This window comes from Sciurus carolinensis, chromosome 5 (assembly GCF_902686445.1).
Source record: "Sciurus carolinensis chromosome 5, mSciCar1.2, whole genome shotgun sequence".
NCBI classification, from domain to species: Eukaryota; Metazoa; Chordata; class Mammalia; order Rodentia; family Sciuridae; genus Sciurus; species Sciurus carolinensis.
Window position 1 is genome coordinate 68,549,440 of NC_062217.1, and position 18,766 is coordinate 68,568,205.

Sequence of the window (18,766 nt, forward strand, 5' to 3'; positions counted from 1 at the left end):
TATCAGTTAAAATCAAACTTTTTTCACAGTACTGGAGATTGAACCCAGGAGTACTGCACCACTGAGTTATGCCCTTTTTATTTTTTATTGAGACAGAACATTGCTTAGTTGCCCAAGCTGACCTCAAAGTTGCCATCCTTCTGCCTCAGTCTCCCACGTAGCTGGGATTACAGGCAGGTGCCACTATGCCTGGTTAAAATTAATTTAAATAACTAAAAAAATAAAAAAGAAAATGGAAGGAGGGGCTTTGGTGACCCCTTTCGGGTGTTCTTCCACATGAAAATAAAGGAGAGGAGGTTGCTGAATGTTCCAGACTCAGGCTCATGAGGCTTATGAAGTATGACTGGAAGGAAGGATTTTAGAGATCTCTTTATTTGATCTGCACATTTGATGAAATAGGAAAAAAGGGGGAATGGACTGCTCAAGTTTTCCCAATGAAGTAGAGAATGGAGGACTGGCAAAACCAGGAGTAGATGCCAATTTTCATGGAGGTCAGTATAATAATATGTTGAATAAAGTGTTTGGCAATCTGGTAAATATCAATCTGCATTTAAAAAATGAAGTCAAGGTTTGAGATTAGCAAAATTTTTGTTCATTTTTCATTACTCAGTTGTTTTTGGAAGTTAATAATGATTGTCTTTCATATTCATGATTTACATTTAAAGTAATTACAAAGAGTGAATACTGTTTTCATTTTACAAAGAACTTAAATTTGTATTATTTCAGAATACAATGATTTAGGATTAATATAGTTGAAACTTGTCCAAGGAAGGGAGAATGGAGGCCGGATTCCACAGCCTTGACCCTTTTGGTGAGCTGATCCACCACTCTTTGCACTTTGGAGGAAGAAACTTGGCAAATGGAGGAGCATATAGACTGTAAGCTCGGATAACAGCTTTGAAGAATTCACAGTAACGTGGAGAAATTGGCTAAACCACCCTATAATTTTTATTTAATGATTCTGCATTGCACTGAGAGAGAAAGGCAGTTTCTCAAAAGTTCTCTGTTCAGAGGGGAGGAGGGTATGGTGCAGTAAAACAGTGACAGAAGAAATGCCTATTGTTTATGGTTGTCTGCTATTTCATACGTTTCCTACACACTTGTACAAACACAAGCGTGCAAAGAATGGCAAAGGAAAAAAAAGAGAGAGCAAAGATCATCTTGGGATTAGCCTATAAAACAGACACTGCATCAGAGGAGAAAATGACTGGCAATCAAACCCCTGAGTGACTCTATAGTGCCTTTAATTCTCCTCTAATCAAAGAGCAGCACACGGTTGTGAGATATGGCCAGAGCAGGGGAGATTATGCAGAGAGTGACTTCATTCAGAGAAATCTTGGCACGATTCCTAACCTCTTAGCCTGAGGGAGAATTTCTTAAATTTTATTTGTGTTCTTCACCTGAGAGAATTGATGCCTTCAAGAGAGCACAAGACAGAGGCTAAACAGACATGCAATAAAATTATCCTCCTTGGATGGGTCAGGAGCTGCCTGATAACTTAGTCTACGCCTACATCAATCAGAGAGCAGCAGGGGCGTCCACAGTCAAGGAGAGCTGAAGGTGGCAGGGCTTACAGCTGCAGATCTTCTTAAATAAAGGTACAGAAAGCAGACCCTCCACAGGGAGACCAGATAGCCAACTGTGAATAACGACCTCTGTTTATCGCTCTGTATGGTTTGCAACAAGCAAGTTTGGTTTTCTTAAATTAATAGCAAACAATAAACTAATAAAGATAGGATCAATTTTCACTGAATACGCTAAGAGAAAGTCATGTTTTTTCCTGGACTTTTGTAATGATTGCAAGTGTATTTCTCTTTCTTTAAAAAAAAAAAAAAAACAAAAAAAAACTTTGAACATTCAAGCTAATCAGTGAGTTCATGCACCTGGATAAACAGATAAGCAAATATTAAAGTTCATTTCACCATTTTTGTTATTACTAATTTTAGAAACTCAGGCTTATGAAATGTATTCTAGCTAAGTTTTGCGGAAATCAGGCTATCTTGTGGTCATCGGAATTTATGGAACTTTGTCCAATACCCTCGTCGGGATTAGATTGTAGCTCTGCAAAGTCTTATCTCTTAAGAGCTAGGTCCTGAAATTAAATTCTAAATTGATACTATCAACAGCAGAAATGTTATCTTGAGTCTGGAAGGCCAGGAGGCTGATTGAATCGCATTCATCACAGATGCACTTTGCTGGTGATGGCTGTGTTTGGGTGTGAGCGTACATTTAAGTGTTAAAACCAGCGGGCTGGTTAGCACACTGAGCTGATGGGAGTGGCTCAGTGAGTCTATAAGCCAGTTAACTCTGCTTTGTTTAGTGATGATTGAGGATCCCACATCTAGGTCTCATGTCCCATGGAGGATCCCAATAATAGAATCAATTTTAGGCACAGAAAAGCTTAAAAGCTACTTTTTTATAGTTTCGTCAAGAGACACAATCTAATAGTATAAAGTGATAAATCCTTCTAGGTACTTCTAGGCTTCTTTTGAGATTCCACAGAGAATTGCCATGCCTATTGTCTCCTCCTCAGGAATTTCTATGCCATGTTTCACTTGACTTATAAATACTGGCATTTATGAACTAGACCTAGAACAAATATCAACTAAAACCCACCATCTGTAAAACAGTCAGTGGCTCAATGAGGAGGTCCATCATAAAGGCTGGGTCCCCAAACTAAGTGACAAGTCTGGTAAGAGTCTCTCCTTTGGGGGGTTTTAATTGTAAAATACCCACAAAGACACAAACACATGGGTGTACAAAAATGGAGCTTTGCACAGAAAGAAGGTAGCAAGGAAAATTAATAATCCAGTAGAAATGATGAGGTAGCAGATGTTTTCAGCAAGCAAGAATCTCGATGCAGACTGCGGAGCAGAGAACATTACAGCAGAAGCAACCAGAGCACAGGAAGTAACAACAGAGGGTGGGGGAATAACATGCTGAGTGATGCAGAAGGGAAGCCTGCTTCTGAGAGGATAAAATGATATACATGGTCTTTACAGTCAGGTTATAAACTGAATGGCAGTGCTTTCCTCCACTATTCCCAAGTTTGTATTGTGTGAGGATTATGAAAATTATTCCAGTTTTTTGGAAGCCTAACTACACAACTGTTTCTGAATTCTTTTAATTATTCATGCATCCTTATAATAAAACCCAATCACTTGAGGTGACTTTGCACTTACCTGAAAGGTCCGAACACCAAAATAGTATTTGCATTAATTAAGGTATTTTATTGCCTTTGGGATTATTAGGTTGTTTTTTTTTGTTATTGTTTTTTGTTTTGTTTTGTTTTGTTTGGACTAGGGATTGAACCTAGAGATGCTTTGCTACTAAGCTGTATCTCCAGCACTTTTTATTTTTTTTATTTTGAGATAGGGTCTCACTAAGTTATTTAGGGCCTCCCTCAGTTGCTGAGGTTTTTTCTTGAACTTGGGATCCTCTTTCCTCAATCTCCTGAGTCTCTGGGATTACAGGCATGTGCCATCATACCTGGTTTGCCTGGAATTAGTTTTTAAGTCTGAGATTCTCATTAAATTTCTACCAGTTCACAATTGTCATTAACTTCTGCCCCTGTTTGGGGTGCTATTCAACAACCTTATCAATGTCCTAAAATAAATTCAAGATGTGACTTTAAAAATTCCATTCAAATTTACCATATATATAATATTACTGTACTTTGGGCATGAAGAAATCATTCCTCTTGGTTTTAAAATATTATGTAACTAGACTATTTTTATACTTGCCCTGAAGGTGATATTTGGGGAAGATTTCATAAAGAATTACATATATATTCATATGTGTATATAGGTTTCTAGGACAGAAATGTTTAAGACATATTAATACCTAATTTACTGATTATGCATCTGCATTACTCTAGTGGAAATGTACTGCAATTCAAAGCAGGTTATTGTGTCAGTCTCTGGTCATGAGGTTCATCAAAACCTTTTCCCTCTGTGTATTATTTGAAGGCTAAATTTGATTCTTTAGGGACTCAAGTACATAAGGTATAATGGAACTCAGTTAAGATAAACATGGCTCCATATGCAGAAATCTATCTTGATGAAATGGAAAAGAACCAAAATAATGCCATTTTGTTCTAACATGACTCCATTTTATGCTTGCTTTAAAAGTTTTCTTTTCAGTCTCTTGACTGGTGTATCTTTGTTGACAGTACAGTACGTCCTTCCCACATCCCTATGTCCCTGATATATAACCAAATGATTCTGAAGTGCATCATCAAAAAATTCTCATGCAATCAAACTATCTGTCTCAATAGGGTCTTTCTGACCTACCTGTGCCTCAATTGTTCTAGTGGCTTTTGCCTTTATAAACTCTGTACTACAAAATTCAGGTTCTAGGAGTTCTTTGAGGCATTAAACTGCTCCCAGTTGCTAGTCTGGCATGCTCATTAAAGGACCTTTTTTTTTTTTTCCCATTCAATTGGTTCAATATGCATGGTGGTTTGTAATTCTCGAGCACTCCCTAACATTGCATATCATCTATTTATCTCCTTAGTTTCATTCTGCATATGTAGGATGATTAGAATTGGTTATTGCTTTAGCAAACAGGAATAGGAATAAATAAGAGAAAAATGAAGTGCAGAGGACTTACTATTCATAATCTTGAGATGAAAGGAAGATAAAACAATGTTCGAACTTAGAAAATCAGAGCTTTTTCTTATAGCATGAGTGAAAATTAATGAAAACTATGATTGGGCTAATTTGAAAAAATCATATGTTTTTGGTTAATTGATCTCTCAATTATAAGCTGAGGCAGAGAATGATTATCTGCTTTAGGGTGAGCTGTGGGTGCAGCTTTGCAGGGTCAAAGCACCCAGGTATGGAGTGCAACGGAAGGGGCAATGTCAGTTGGAGGAGAAACAGTGGAGCACAGGGGGGCACTGTGTGGTGGCTTCTTGAGCTTATATTGAAAAAATTCCCGGATGCAATAGTAGCAGTGGCAGAAGCAACAGCCTTGGAAAAAGCCTGGCAGCCCTAGAAAGAACTACAGGACTGTTACAGTTTGGATGTGAGGAGTGCCCCAAAAGCTCATGTGTGAGACAATGCAAAACTTTTCGGAGGAAAAATGATTCGGTTGATCACCTGATGGGATTGAGTGGTAATTGAAGGCAGGTGGGGTGAGATTGGAAGAGGTGGGGCATTGGGGGCGCGGCTTTGGGTACACTGTCGTGTCTGGTGCGTGGAGCCTTTCTGCTTCCTGGTCATCACTTGAGCTGTCTTCCTCCATCGCACTCCTTTGCACTGATGTCCTGCCACACCTCCAACCCCACGGAATGGAGCCCGCTGTTTACGGATGGAGACCTCTAAAACTGTGAGTCTCCAAATAAACTTTTCCTCCGCTGAAATTGTTCAGGTCAGATCTTTTAATAACAGCAGCGAGAAAGCTGATTAAATCAAGGAACCACTCCAAAGAAAGACAGGGTCCCTACCTGACTGTATCTCCACACTTAGCAGTGAAAACTCCCCTGCTGTGGAGAGTAGTTGTGTTCTATTATCAATGAAGTCTCAGTAATGCATACTGTGCGGTGTGACAGGGGCAGGAAGGAGAACGGGAGCAGGAAGGAATGAAGGAAATACCTGTGCCTAAAACCTAAGGTTTTGGTTTATCTCTGCTTGATTTTTCTGGATAAGGCTAAAGGTTGTAGAAGCAAACCCAACAACAGGGGAAGAGAATATGGCTGTATATTCTTTTCTCCCTCCCTTTCTCGACTCCTCCTTCCTTTCCTTCTTTTCTTTGTCTATATTCTGAATATTTTAAGTGTTTTTAATTTTGCACACATTTTAGAGATAAAAGAAATTGTAGCTGGGCATGGTGGCGCACACCTGTAATCCTAAGGGCTGGGGGGTGGGGGGCTGAGGCAGGAGGATAGCAAGTTCAAAGCCAGCCTCAGCATTAATCGAGACCCTGTCTCAAAATAAAAAGTAATCCTTGGTTCTAAAAAAAAAGAAGTTGTTATGCTTTTAGCTCTCACATAACTCCCCATTCATAGTAACATCTTATGTAATCGAAGTATAGCTATCCAAACGAGAAAGTTAATAGTGATGCAATACCTAGTGGTCTACATACTATTAAGATTGATGTACTATAGACTTATTTGATTGTCGCCAATTGTCTCAGGAGTGTCTTTTTCATGATCCTGAGTCTAATACAAGCTCTCACAATGCTTTTAGGTGGCATGTCTCCTTAGACTTCAATCTGATGACAATTTGCAACTACTTGTGTTTCATGAACCCAACAATTTTGAAGATGACTGCTTGGTTATTTCACAGAATTTTATTAGAATGGAAAGTTTGCATTCTTGGCAAGAATATCACGAAATGATATTGTTTCCTTCCCAGTGCATCGTATTCCCTATGCATGATTTTGATGAGTGTCGATGTTACCTTTGACAACTTGGTTAAGATGGCAATGCCAGATTTCTCCATTGTAAAGATACAATTTTCTCCTTGTAATTAATAAGTGCCTTGTAGGAAGATAATTTATGACTCTACAAATATTCTGTTCGTCATCACATTTTTACCACCTAATTTTAGCATCCAAAGATGATTCTTACCTGCAACAATGACTACATGCTGTGGTATTTGACATTGATGATTTTTCCCCTCCATTTCCATTATCCTGCTATTTTTATTATTCAGAATACTACTGCAAGGGAAGTTATCCATTCTCTGCCATTTATGTGAATTTCCTTTTATCTCCTACTACAGTTCTCTACTCCATCCAAATTATTACCTCTGGTAAGCTATATTGCCTTTTTGTCATTGGAGGTCCCAGATTCAGTGACAAGTATGAGTTTTCTGGTTTCCCCCATGTTACCCATTCTCCCAGGTTCCTTCATCTTGGGCGTCTTCATACTCACTGCCTGTGTTTTCAGGCTAATTCCCTTAACTGCAATTAATTCACATGTTTTCTTCGCTTTGCTGGACCTGGTGTTTCAGTACTGTATTCTTGACTGTCCAGTGCCTTTGTATATGCCTGACCCCACCAGAACATTCCTCCTAGTTTTTGAAAAGCAATTCTATTTGAGTCAACAAAGTCAATAGAATGCTGCCATTAGTTTCAATGGTGGGTGTTTTGTGTGCCAGCTTCCATTCTTTCGTCTTTTAGTAATGATTTCCAGTAGGGGTTATCTGCAAAGGTCACCTGCCTTCCCCAGGTGGGGATGGACACCACCATTCTCTGAGGCTGTCTACACTTTCTCTTAGGACTCTGAACTCTGGGTGAAGTGGAAATAGAGAAGCTAACCAAATAAAAGCGTTTGGAGCATGTTGATTTCCATGGCGGAGCCCTAAAGATACATGCTAATGAGACATCTGAAGCTTTGCTCATTTCTGTTGTTTTCAAAGCCTAGTTTCCAGTGTCCCTTTTGAATTTGTGAACTTTCTCAAATTCTCCCAGTAAATACATTTTGTGTACCTTAGTGTCAAAATTGTCTTTTTTTTTTTTTTTTTTGGTAGCTTGGTAGGAAAAGGAACAATAGACCAATACACTCATATATGAGAAGTATAGGAAACATTAGTATTTACCTAGAACTAAAGAGTTCAAGAAGAAAATGCCTGGTTCTCTGTTGATGAAAACTGGATACACAACAAGGTAAGGAGGCCACCGTTTCCTCATAGGTATTAGCTGACTGCTGGGGACCAAAGAGCACTTAAATAATTGTATATGGCAGACTTGGAAGAACAACCAGTGAAGACTTTCACGCCTCTCTTACCCAAGGATCCCTGTGTCTCACTTTTGCATTTGCTTCTGTATTTTGCTTCCTGGTTCTGCTCCTGTCTCCTTTATGTCTGATGAAGTTGACTGAACCTTTCCTTTCTTAGTCTTTCAGAGTCAGGGCAAAGGTACGTTTCAGCTTCTGTTCTTGCCCCAGTTACATGCCTGGGAACTCTACCCCACTTCCAAGGAACCCCCATTCCTCAGATTGCAATCCTAACCTCTCCACTGAGCGCAAAATAGAAAATAAAATTGCAAGCTTCATATTCTCTTCTGCCTTTATTACATTTGAAACAAAGAGGGTGTTCTTAACAAATTCTGTACTGATAGGAGAAACCTGTGATCTCTCTACTAAAATTGTCTTCATTCCCTGAAAAGAAGTCATGAGGCTGCAAACTGGGCCTCCATGCTCCCTACTCTCAGGACTAGAATGTACCTAACCACTCAGGCAAATTTTAAATTCCCTATAAGAAATGACAGTACTCTCCCTTTATCTACAGTTTTGATTTCTGCTTTTTCAGTTACTGTAATCGATTACAGTCCAAAAATATTAAATGGAAAGTTCCAGAAATAAACATTTAATAAGCATGATGTCTCTTATACCAACTTGCACCATCCTCCCAAGACATCAATCATTTCTTTGTCCAGCGTATCCACACTGTATATACCACCTGCCTGTTAGTCACTTAGTAGCCATCTTGATTATCAGATTGATTCTTGTGATTATGCTTGTGTTCCAATAACCCTTATATTACTTAATAATGGCCCCAGAGCACAAGAGTAGTAAGGCTGGCAAATTAGGTCAAAAATAACATAAAGTACTTCCTCGAAGTGGAAAGGTAAAAGTTCTTGACTAAATAAGAAAAACAATCACATGGTGAGGTTGCTATAAGAATGAATCTTCTATCCATGAAATTGTAAAGAAGGAAAAAGAAATCAATTTTACTCTCAAACCTTGAACTAACTGCAAAAGTTAAGGCATAGTGCATGATATATGCTTAGCTAACATGGAAAAAGCATAAATTGCAAGGTTAGTACTACCCTTGATTTCAGGCATCCCTGGGAGTCTTGGGATGTATCTCCTGTGGTGAGCATGGGACTACTGAAATTTTTCACACTGGACAATGGAGAGGTAGCATTACAAGGTGATAAAAATCGTGTAAGACATTTTAATATCTTAAGGAGGTTTAAGAGTAAAAGGTAAACTTCATACAGGCCTGTCTGTCTGGCATTACGCAAATTCTTGCAGTTTGTACAAATTAGAGTTCTACAAAGAAAGATGTTAAAATAAGTGAGATAAAATGAGTAAGATAAATTTTATGACTCAGTATGTGATAAACACATTATACTCAATCATATTCAAAATTTCTCATGACCAAGAAAGAAAATCATGTCAGGATGGGGTCAAAGTAAAAATATAATTTCTATAATAGTCATATTCCTCCATGTCCTAATGTTTTAATTTGGAAAACAAAATTCTTGCTAGAGGAAAGGACATAAGGAGGGCACATACCTTTATCCATCTCTTTCAGGAGTGGGATACAGTCTCTCCCTCTCAGAAGGGAGAATCAGCCACCCAATCATTTCTGGAGTAGATGTGTCCTGGAGTGCTCAGAAGTAGAGCAGATACAATCATTGGGAGCTTTATAATACCAATTTCTTTCTTGAATTCTTTTCTCTTAAAGTGATGAGCTTTAAAAATCCACTCTGGAGTGACTGGGATTCAGCCCTGTGTCCCAAGGTAGATCCGTGGGGAGAGAACTACCCTCCAAGCAGAGTAGAGAGTACCATCCTTTGAGATGTTCTCCTTCCCAAATCCACTTCCTCCCTGCTTCTCTGTTGCCCTGGGGCTGACTCCACTTCTTTAGCACTGATCTTGTTCTGTTCTAATGGCTTGATGATGTCCTTTTCTCCCCTGGAAGGCTATGCATCCTTTGAATACAGACTGTGACACTTTCAACTTTCTATTTGTTATGGTTTAAATGTGAAGTGTCCCCCAAAAGCTCATGTGTGAGACAATGCAAGAAGGTTTAGAGGTGAAGTGATTGGGTTAGGAGAGCCTTAACTTAATCAGTACATTAGTACTTTTATAGGCCTTAACTGAGTGGTAACTGTAGGCTGGAAGGGTGTGGCTGGAAGAGGTGGGTCATTGGGATTGTGCCTTGGGGCTATATATTTGGTGAGCTGAGTTTAGTCTCTTTCTCTGCTTTCTGATCATTATGGGGGCCACTTCCCTCTACCACACTGTTCCATCATGATGTTCCACCTCACCCGAAGCCCCAAGAAATGGAGCCATTCTTCTTTAGACTGAGACCCCTAAAACCATTAGTCTCCAAATAAACTTTTACTCTCTTCTCCATTCTTCAGGGTATGCTTTGAATAAAACTGTTTACTTCCTCCAGCTTCTCTTTGCTGAGCTTTGGTTGAGCAGTGAGCAGCAGAATCTCCAATTCCAGTAACAATTTGAAGAACTAAAGGAAATTATGAAAATGCTCCCTCACCACAAAAACTATCAATAAAGAGATATAAACTGTAAAAAAGAACCACACAGGAATTCTGGAGTGGAAATGCATAATTTACTTAAAATTCAAGAGCAGAAATGAGCTGGCAAAAAAGGGGAAGAGATTAGTAGTTGAGTTTATTCAGTTAAAGAAATAGAAATTAAAAACAACAGAGTAGAGTGAACAGAGCTTGATAAAGAATAGAATCTATATAAGGAAAACTATAAAATTTTAATGAAAGAAATCAAGGAAGATTTAAATTGATGGGATGATATGCTCTATACATGAAGTAAGTATTGTCGAGATGTTAGTTCTTCCCAAGTGAATCTACAGATTCATTACATCCCATTCAATATTCTAGAACATTGTTTTGTAAATATTGACAAACTAATTTTAAAATTTATATGGGAAGGCAGAATAGCTAATATAATATTGAAGGAGAAGAACAGAGTCAGGTGCTATCAAACTTTTACCCAAGACAGTGTAGTCCTGGAACAGAAATGAACTACTGAGGTAGGATAGAAGAAATTTAATAAAGAAATAATAATAAAAGAAAGGAGACATAAAGGAAAGAGAAGAAAATAAAATTTTAGTTTAAAGTTCTGCATACTTTTCCAGACCTGTCACTTTCTAAGTCAGTCTCTCTCCCAGGCCTATTACTTCTAAAATTCTGGAAAATCTGTAAACCTTAAAGTTAACCATAAATTCACCCACTTATGACAATTACCTTGTACACTGTTAATCAGTTGTCCAGTCAACAGTTTAAGCAAAGAGAGATATATTTTGAAGAATCTGTATTTTAGGGGACTTTCCATTTTCAGTTTTCTATTGATCAGAAAATGGAGACCACATCTACTTAAGGATCCTGAAAATGGCTAGACCATCTAAACTTCCTTTAGATCACCAAACTGATACTATCCCAAATACTTTCCTATACTCATCCCTCACCAAGTTTCTTTTAAAAGAAGAGCCTACAAAGGCATCCATCACTCTTGAGATGGTCTGCATTATCCCTGCATCTCCTTTGCTTTCCTAAATAAATCTCTGGCCTATAGTGATATGCCGAAATTTTTTTCTGTCATGTATGTCAAGGACCCCACTGGTCATGAGTTGAGTCCCTTCTCCCTGGGAATGGCTCAGTCCCTTTTCCAGAGATCTCTCTTCTGTTATGACACTACCAAGCTACAAAAAGAAATTGTGGGGGGGGGAGAGGTGTCCTTAGATGCATTTGCTAAGTGAAAAAAGCCAATCCGTAAATGTTTTAGATAATATGGTTCCAACTATCAGACATTCTGGAGAAGCCAAAACTATGGAGACAGAAAAGAATAATGGGTTGTGAGGGGGCCTGGGGCAGGGAAGAAGGAATGAATAGGTAGAAGGCAGGGTATTTTTAGGGTGGTGAAAATATTCTGTAGGATACTGTAATGGTGAACACATGCTATTATACATTTTTTTTTTTTATTATTGTATACAAGTGGGATACATGTTGTTTCTCTATTTGTACATGGAGTCAGGGCATACCATTTGTGCAATCATACATTTACATAGGGCAATGATGTTTGATTCATTATTTTTTTTCCTTCCCCCCACCCCTCCCACCCCTCCCACCCCTCTTTTCCCTCTATACAGTCCTTCTTTTCTTCATTCTTACCACACTCCTTATCCCTAACCCTAAATCTAAACCTAACCCTAATGCTAACCCCTCCCACCCCCCATTATATGTCCTCATCCGCTTATCAGCGAGATCATTCATCCTTTAGTTTTTTGAGATTGGCTTATCTCACTTAGCATGATATTCTCCAATTTCATCCATTTGCCTGCAAATGCCATAATTTTATCATTCTTCATTGTGGAGTAATATTCCATTGTATATATATGCCACAGTTTCTTTATCCACTCATCAACTGAAGGGCATCTAAGTTGGTTCCACAATCTGGCTATGGTGAATTGAGCAGCTATGAACATTGATGTGGCTGTATCTCTGTAGTATGCTGATTTTAAGTCCTTTGGGTATAGGCCAAGGAGTGGGATAGCTGGGTCAAATGGTGTTTCCATTCCAAGCTTTCTGAGGAATCTCCATACTGCTTTCCAGAGTGGCTCCACTAATCTGCAACCCCACCAGCAATGTATGAATGTTCCTTTTTCACCACATCCTCGCCAACACCTATTGTTGCTTGTATTCTTGATAATCGCCATTCTAATTGGGGTGAGATGGAATCTTAGGGTGGTTTTGATTTGCATTTCTCTTATTACTAGAGATGTTGAACATTTTTCCATATGTTTGTTGATTGCTTGTAGATCTTCTTCTGTGAAGTGTCTGTTCATTTCCTTAGCCCATTTGTCGATTGGGTTATTTGTAGTCTTGGTGTAGAGTTTTTTGAGTTCTTTATAGATTCTGGAGATTAGTGCTCTATCTGAAGTATGATTGGCAAAGATTTCTCCCACTCTGTAGGCTCTTTCTTTGCATTGCTGATAGTTTCCTTTGCTGAGAGAAAGCTTTTTAGTTTGAATCTATCCCAGTTGTTGATTCTTGCTTTTATTTCTTGTGCTATGGGAGTCCTGTTGAGGAAGTCTGGTCCTAAGCCGACATGTTGAAGCTCTGGACCTACTTTTTCTTCTATAAGATGCAAGGTCTCTGGTCTGATTCCAAGGTCCTTAATCCATTTTGAGTTGAGTTTCGTGCATGGTGAGAGATATGGGTTTAGTTTCATTCTGTTGCATATGGATTTCCAATTCTCCCAGCACCATTTGTTGAAGAGGCTATCTTTTCTCCTTTGCATATTTTTGGCCCCTTTGTCTAGTATGAGAAAATTGTATTTATTTGGGTTTGTGTCCGTGTCCTCTATTCTGTACCATTGATCCACCTTTCTATTTTGGTACCAATACCATGCTGTTTTTGTTACTATTGCTTTGTAGTAGAGTTGAAGATCTGGTATTGCGATACCCCCTGCTTCACTCTTTCTGCCAAGGATTGCTTTAGCTATTCTGGGTTTTTTATTCTTCCAGATGAATTTCATAATTGCTTGCCTCTATTTCTGTAAGGTACATCATTGGGATTTTCATTGGAATTGCATTGAATCTGTATAGCACTTTTGGTAGTATGGCCATTTTGACAATATTAATTCTTCCTATCCAAGAACATGGGAGATCTTTCCATCTTCTAAGGTTTTCTTTAATTTCTTTCTTTAGTGTTCTGTAGTTCTCATTGTAGAGGTCTTTCACCTCTTTTGTGAGATTGATTCCCAAGTATTTTATTTTTTTCGATGCTATTGTGAATGGGGTAGTTTTCCTAATTTCTCTTTCTGAAGATTCATCACTTATGTATAAAAATGCCTTAGATTTATGTGCATTGATCTTATATCCCTGCTACTTTACTGAATTCACTTATGAGATCTAAAAGTTTTCTGGTGGAATTTCCAGGTTCCTCTAAATATATAATCATGTCATCAGCGAACAGGGATAGTTTGAGTTCTTCTTTTCCAATTCGTATCCATTTAATTTCTTTGGTTTGTCTAATTGCTCTGGCTAGAGTCTCAAGGACGATATTGAATAGAAGTGGTGAAAGAGGGCATCCCTGCCTTGTTCCAGTTTTTAGGGGGAACGCTTTCAGTTTTTCACCATTTAGAATGATATTGGCCATGGGCTTAGCGTAGATGGCCTTTATAATGTTAAGGAATGTTCCCACTACCCCAATTTTTTCTAGTGTTTTGAGCATGAAGGGATGCTGTATTTTATCGAATGCTTTTTCTGCATCTATTGAAATAATCATGTGATTCTTAATTTTGAGTCTGTTGATATGGTGAATGACATTTATTGATTCCGAATGTTGAACCAACCTTGCATCCCTGGGATAAAACCCATTTGATCGTGGTGCACTATCTTTTTAATATATATTTGTATGCGATTTGCTAAAATTTTTTTGAGAATTTTTGCGTCGATGTTCCTTAAGGATATTGGTCTGAAATTTTCTTTCCTCGATGTGTCTCTGTCTGGTTTAGGTATCAGGGTGATATTGGCTTCATAGGACAAGTTTGGGAGGGTTCCCTCCTCTTCTATTTCATGGAATACTTTGAGGAGTATTGGAATGAGCTGTTCTTTAAAGGTTTTGTAGAACTCGGCTGAGAACCCTTCTGGTCCCGGACTTTTCTTTGTTGGTAGGTTTTTGATGACCTCTTCTATTTCATTACTTGAAATTGATTTATTTAAGTTGTGTATGTCCTCCTCGTTCAGTTTAGGTAATTCATATGTCTCTAGAAATTTGTTGATGTCTTCGAGGTTTTCTGTATTGTTGGAGTATAGATTTTCAAAACAGCTTCTAATTATGTTTTGTATTTCACTCATGTCTGTTGTGATGTTTCCTTGTTCATTCCAAATTTTAGTAATTTGAGATTTCTCCCTCTTTCTCTGTTAGTGTGGCTAAGGGTTTATCAATTTTGTTTATTTTTTCAAAGAACCAACTATTTATTTTGTTAATTTTTCCGATTGTTTCTTTTGTTTCAATTTCATTGATTTCGACTCTGATTTTAACTATTTCCTGTCTTCTACTACTTTTGGTATTGGTCTGCTCTTCTTTTTCTAGGGCTTTGAGCTGTAGTGTTAAGTCATTTATTTGTTGATTTCTACTTCTTTTTTTGAATGTGCCCCATGAAATAAATCTTCCTCTAAGTACTTGCTTTCATAGTGTCCCAGAGATTTTGATATGATGTGTCTTTGTTCTCGTTTACTTCTAAGAATTTTTTTATTTCCCTCCTGATATCTTCTGTTATCCATTCATCATATAATAGTGTGTTATTTAATCTCCAGATATTGGAGAAGTTTCTGTTTTTTATTCTGTCATTTATTTCTAATTTCAATCCATTATGATCTGATAGAGTACAAGGTAGTATCTCTATCTTCTTGTATTTGCTAACAGTAGCTTTGTGGCATAAAATATGGTCTATTTTAGAGAAGGATCCATGTGCTGCTGAGAAGAAAGTTTGTTCATTCTTTGTTGGATGGTATATTCTATATATGTCCGTTAAGTCTAAATTGTTGATTGTGTTATTGAGATCTATGGTTTCTTTATTCAGTTTTTGTTTGGAAGATCTATCCAGTGGTGAGAGAGCTGTGTTAAAATCGCCTAGTATTATTGTGTTGTGGTCTATTTGATTTCTGGAATTGAGAAGGATTTGTTTGACGTACATGGATGAGCCAATGTTCGGGGCATAGATATTTATGATTGTTATGTCTTGCTGATTTATGCTTCCCTTAAGCAGCATGTAATGTCCTTCTTTATCCCTTCTGACTAGTTTTGGCTTGAAGTCCACATTATCTGAAATGAGGATGGATACTCCAGCTTTTTTGCTGTGTCCGTGTGCATGGTATGTTTTTCCCCATCCTTTCACCTTTAGTCTATGGGTATCTCTTTCTATGAGATGAGTCTCTTGCAGGCAGCATATTGTTGGATTTTTCTTTTTAATCCAATCTTCCAGTCTATGTCTTTTGATTGATGAGTTCAGGCCATTAACATTCAGGGTTATTATTGTGATATGATTTGTATCCCAGTCATTTGACTCATATTTGTTTTTTGACATGATTTGGTTTCTCCTTTATTTGGCTATTCCTTTAGGCTAGCGCCTCCTGTTGCTGATTTGCATTGTTGTTTTTCATCTCTTCCTCATGGAATATTTTGCTGTGAATGTTCTGTAATACTGGCTTTCTTTTTGTAAATTCCTTTAGCTTTTGTTTATCATGGAAGGATTATGATCGCCCACCGCTCACAGGCGGTGGGCGATCACAACGCGTACGCCCTTCTTGATCATAGGAACCAAAAAAGGGCTTTATTCTGCAAGTCTCAGACTTATATTGAGAACATCAGCCTATCAGAGAGTAGACTACCAGGAAAGTCAGCCTATTAAGGAACAGTCTCCAGGCAGATACCAGGATTGCCTCATGTACAACAGCCAACCAGAGTTACTTCCTAAAACTTGTATATGAGTGCAGCTGTGTCTGGCAAACTGCCAGGCGCCATCTTAGAGATCAGGCCACGGTGCGGCTCTGGGGCCCTCAGAGCCCGCCCCTGACATCTCCCCCTTATTCTTTAAATAAAGAAAAGATGACTTGGGACCATGCCTGTCTTAGGTTGTCCATGGCAAATTACATCCTTACCCGTCATTGGAATTCTGACCTCCAGGCGTCAGAACCCTGTCTTAGGTTGGTATGCATTTCCACGGATCTTACCCGTCTTTGACTACTGGTCCAGCATACTTAGCCATACTTGGGGGGATGTGCCTGTCTCAATGGCTATCAAAGTCTGTACTATAGCCCGTTGATGACATCGGGCATCTTGGCAAGCTCTGATTTGACTGCGTATAACATAGGCTATCCCTAAGCAGGTAATAATCAGAACAGCTAGTGTTCCAGCCCACTGTTAACAAAGAGAACATTTCAGATACCAATGCAACTTGAATCTGGTAGCATTGACTCTGAGTATCAAACGTAGATGACCAATTACCAGTAAGGTAGACAGAGAGATTTTTAGATAACATAACCACAGAGCTAAGGTTATTATAAGCAGTAGGGGTGACACACACTGCTCTTAAAGGATGAACACATCCCAGTCCCAAAAGTTCTTGCAAGATCCACTTGTTCTTGTAGTAAGTCCACTCTTTGATTTACAAGGAGTAAGCCTGCTGTTAGATGTTGGTTTAGGGTCTCTTTAGTCTGTAAGGCTGCAGCTGTATTTTTGGCCAAGTGATTGACTGCTGTTGCTGTAGGTATGGCAGTTGCTAGTGCTGCTGTTGCAGAAACCACTATTGCAGTGACCATAGTTGCTGTGATGCCAAATTCTCTCCTGTTTCTTAGTAGTAACACTGGCAATTCTGCATCTGTAACAGAGACTGGGACTGGTAGGAAGGTAGGAACACACATTAAGACTGCCAGTGGGAACCTAGAAGCATTCCAACATTGAGAGAGATAGCATAAATCTGAAGCACAATTGAGAGAAGCGGTTGTTTCGTTAGTTCAGAAACATAAAAGGGGGAAACACACAAACTGAGGTAGGTGGAAAGGTACATAATTGAACTGTTCCTCCTAAGAGACTGAAAAGAGGTTGTAAGTTAGTTCAAGGGGGGGAAGGCTACGAGCATCATGGTCATCAGGAGTATGTTCAGCATCTTCATTTTGTTGGTCTGAGTTACTTGTTGGTAGCATTGGCACTGGTCGAGTTAGTCGCTCAGGAACCCAGATAGGCGATGTTTTGTCCTGTGGAAACACACAAACTGAGCCGCGGCTCCAGTAAAGCACCGGGTCCGGGCCGTTCTATTGTCCTGTAAGAACATCCTTCCATTTTACCGTCGCTCTATCATGTTGTTTATGATTGCCATGTCTCTCAGCGGCAGAGCGACCCTCATTATCCAGAGTTAAAAAATTTAAAATAAAGAAGCAAAGAGAAAGTTTATCTTTAGGGGACCTGAAGGTCTCCCCTATTCCCCCTTTTTGTTTATTTACAGACTTTCTTAGCACTTATTTAGACCCTCATGTATTTTATCACATAAGCACTTTCTTACCCAGAAACATTTTGTTTTTCACTAGATATATTTCCATATCTAGAACCTTTTATTTTTTTTTATTTTTTCCTATCTGTTGACCTCTTTGTTCACATTCTGAAACAACTCTTATGAAATTTCTGAATTTAGATAAATTACTCTATTTTAACAAGATTAAATATTTTGTTATTTATAGTACTCTAATTGAAACACAGTTGAAACTTTTAGAACCCTTTGTGTATAGAATTGTACCTGTTAGGACATAACTCTTAGTAACCTTGTTTTTAGTTTAGTGATGACACAAAACAATTTTCTGTACAAACACATTTGAGTAATCCCATGCATGTCAATTCTAATTCACTTATTTTCTTTAAAAAACCCAAGATATTAGACAAGTGTCCTGAACAGTATTTGCCAGCTTTTTCTTGTTGGAGCAAAGTCCTAGAAAAATTGATGTTAGACATTTTATAAACATCAACATTATATTAGTTTGACCACCTAGAGACTTGCAAGTTATTTTCAAGACATTTTACTTCTATTAGTTTACCCAATTTAATTTGAACCTTTTTAAATCACGTGAATTAAAAGTATTTGGATCCATTTTTAAATTTTAATTTTAGGAGCGCTCAGTTTTGATACAGACAAAACATGACATCAGATAGCACAACATACACATAACACAAAATCAAAGGCCTTGAAACTTTATAGGTGAATTTCTATTGCAATGTAAGAGATGTTCAAAAAGTCTAGTTGAGTAAAAAAAAAATAGAACTGATCAAAAAAGTCATGAGCTCAAAAAAAATGTAGAATTCAGAAAAAACAAGAGTCCTGGAAAAATGAAGTGGCCATTAAGTACTTTAGTAAAGCACCATAAAATTTACTTTTGCTGGAGTTCAGGTAAGACTTTTTGCTCTTTTTTTTTTTTTTTTTTTTGGGTTTGAGACCGGTCTCCTACTGAGCCTTCAGGCTTTCTCTATTTACATTTCAATGTAAGCCTTGACT

The 18,766-nt window shown here is 38.2% G+C and overlaps 1 pseudogene; it reads left to right on the forward strand.

Moving 5' to 3' along the window:
* The first annotated feature begins 412 nt into the window (after positions 1–412).
* The window catches only part of LOC124985610 (uracil-DNA glycosylase-like), a 69,587-nt pseudogene continuing 51,233 nt past the window's right edge, over positions 413–18,766 (forward strand).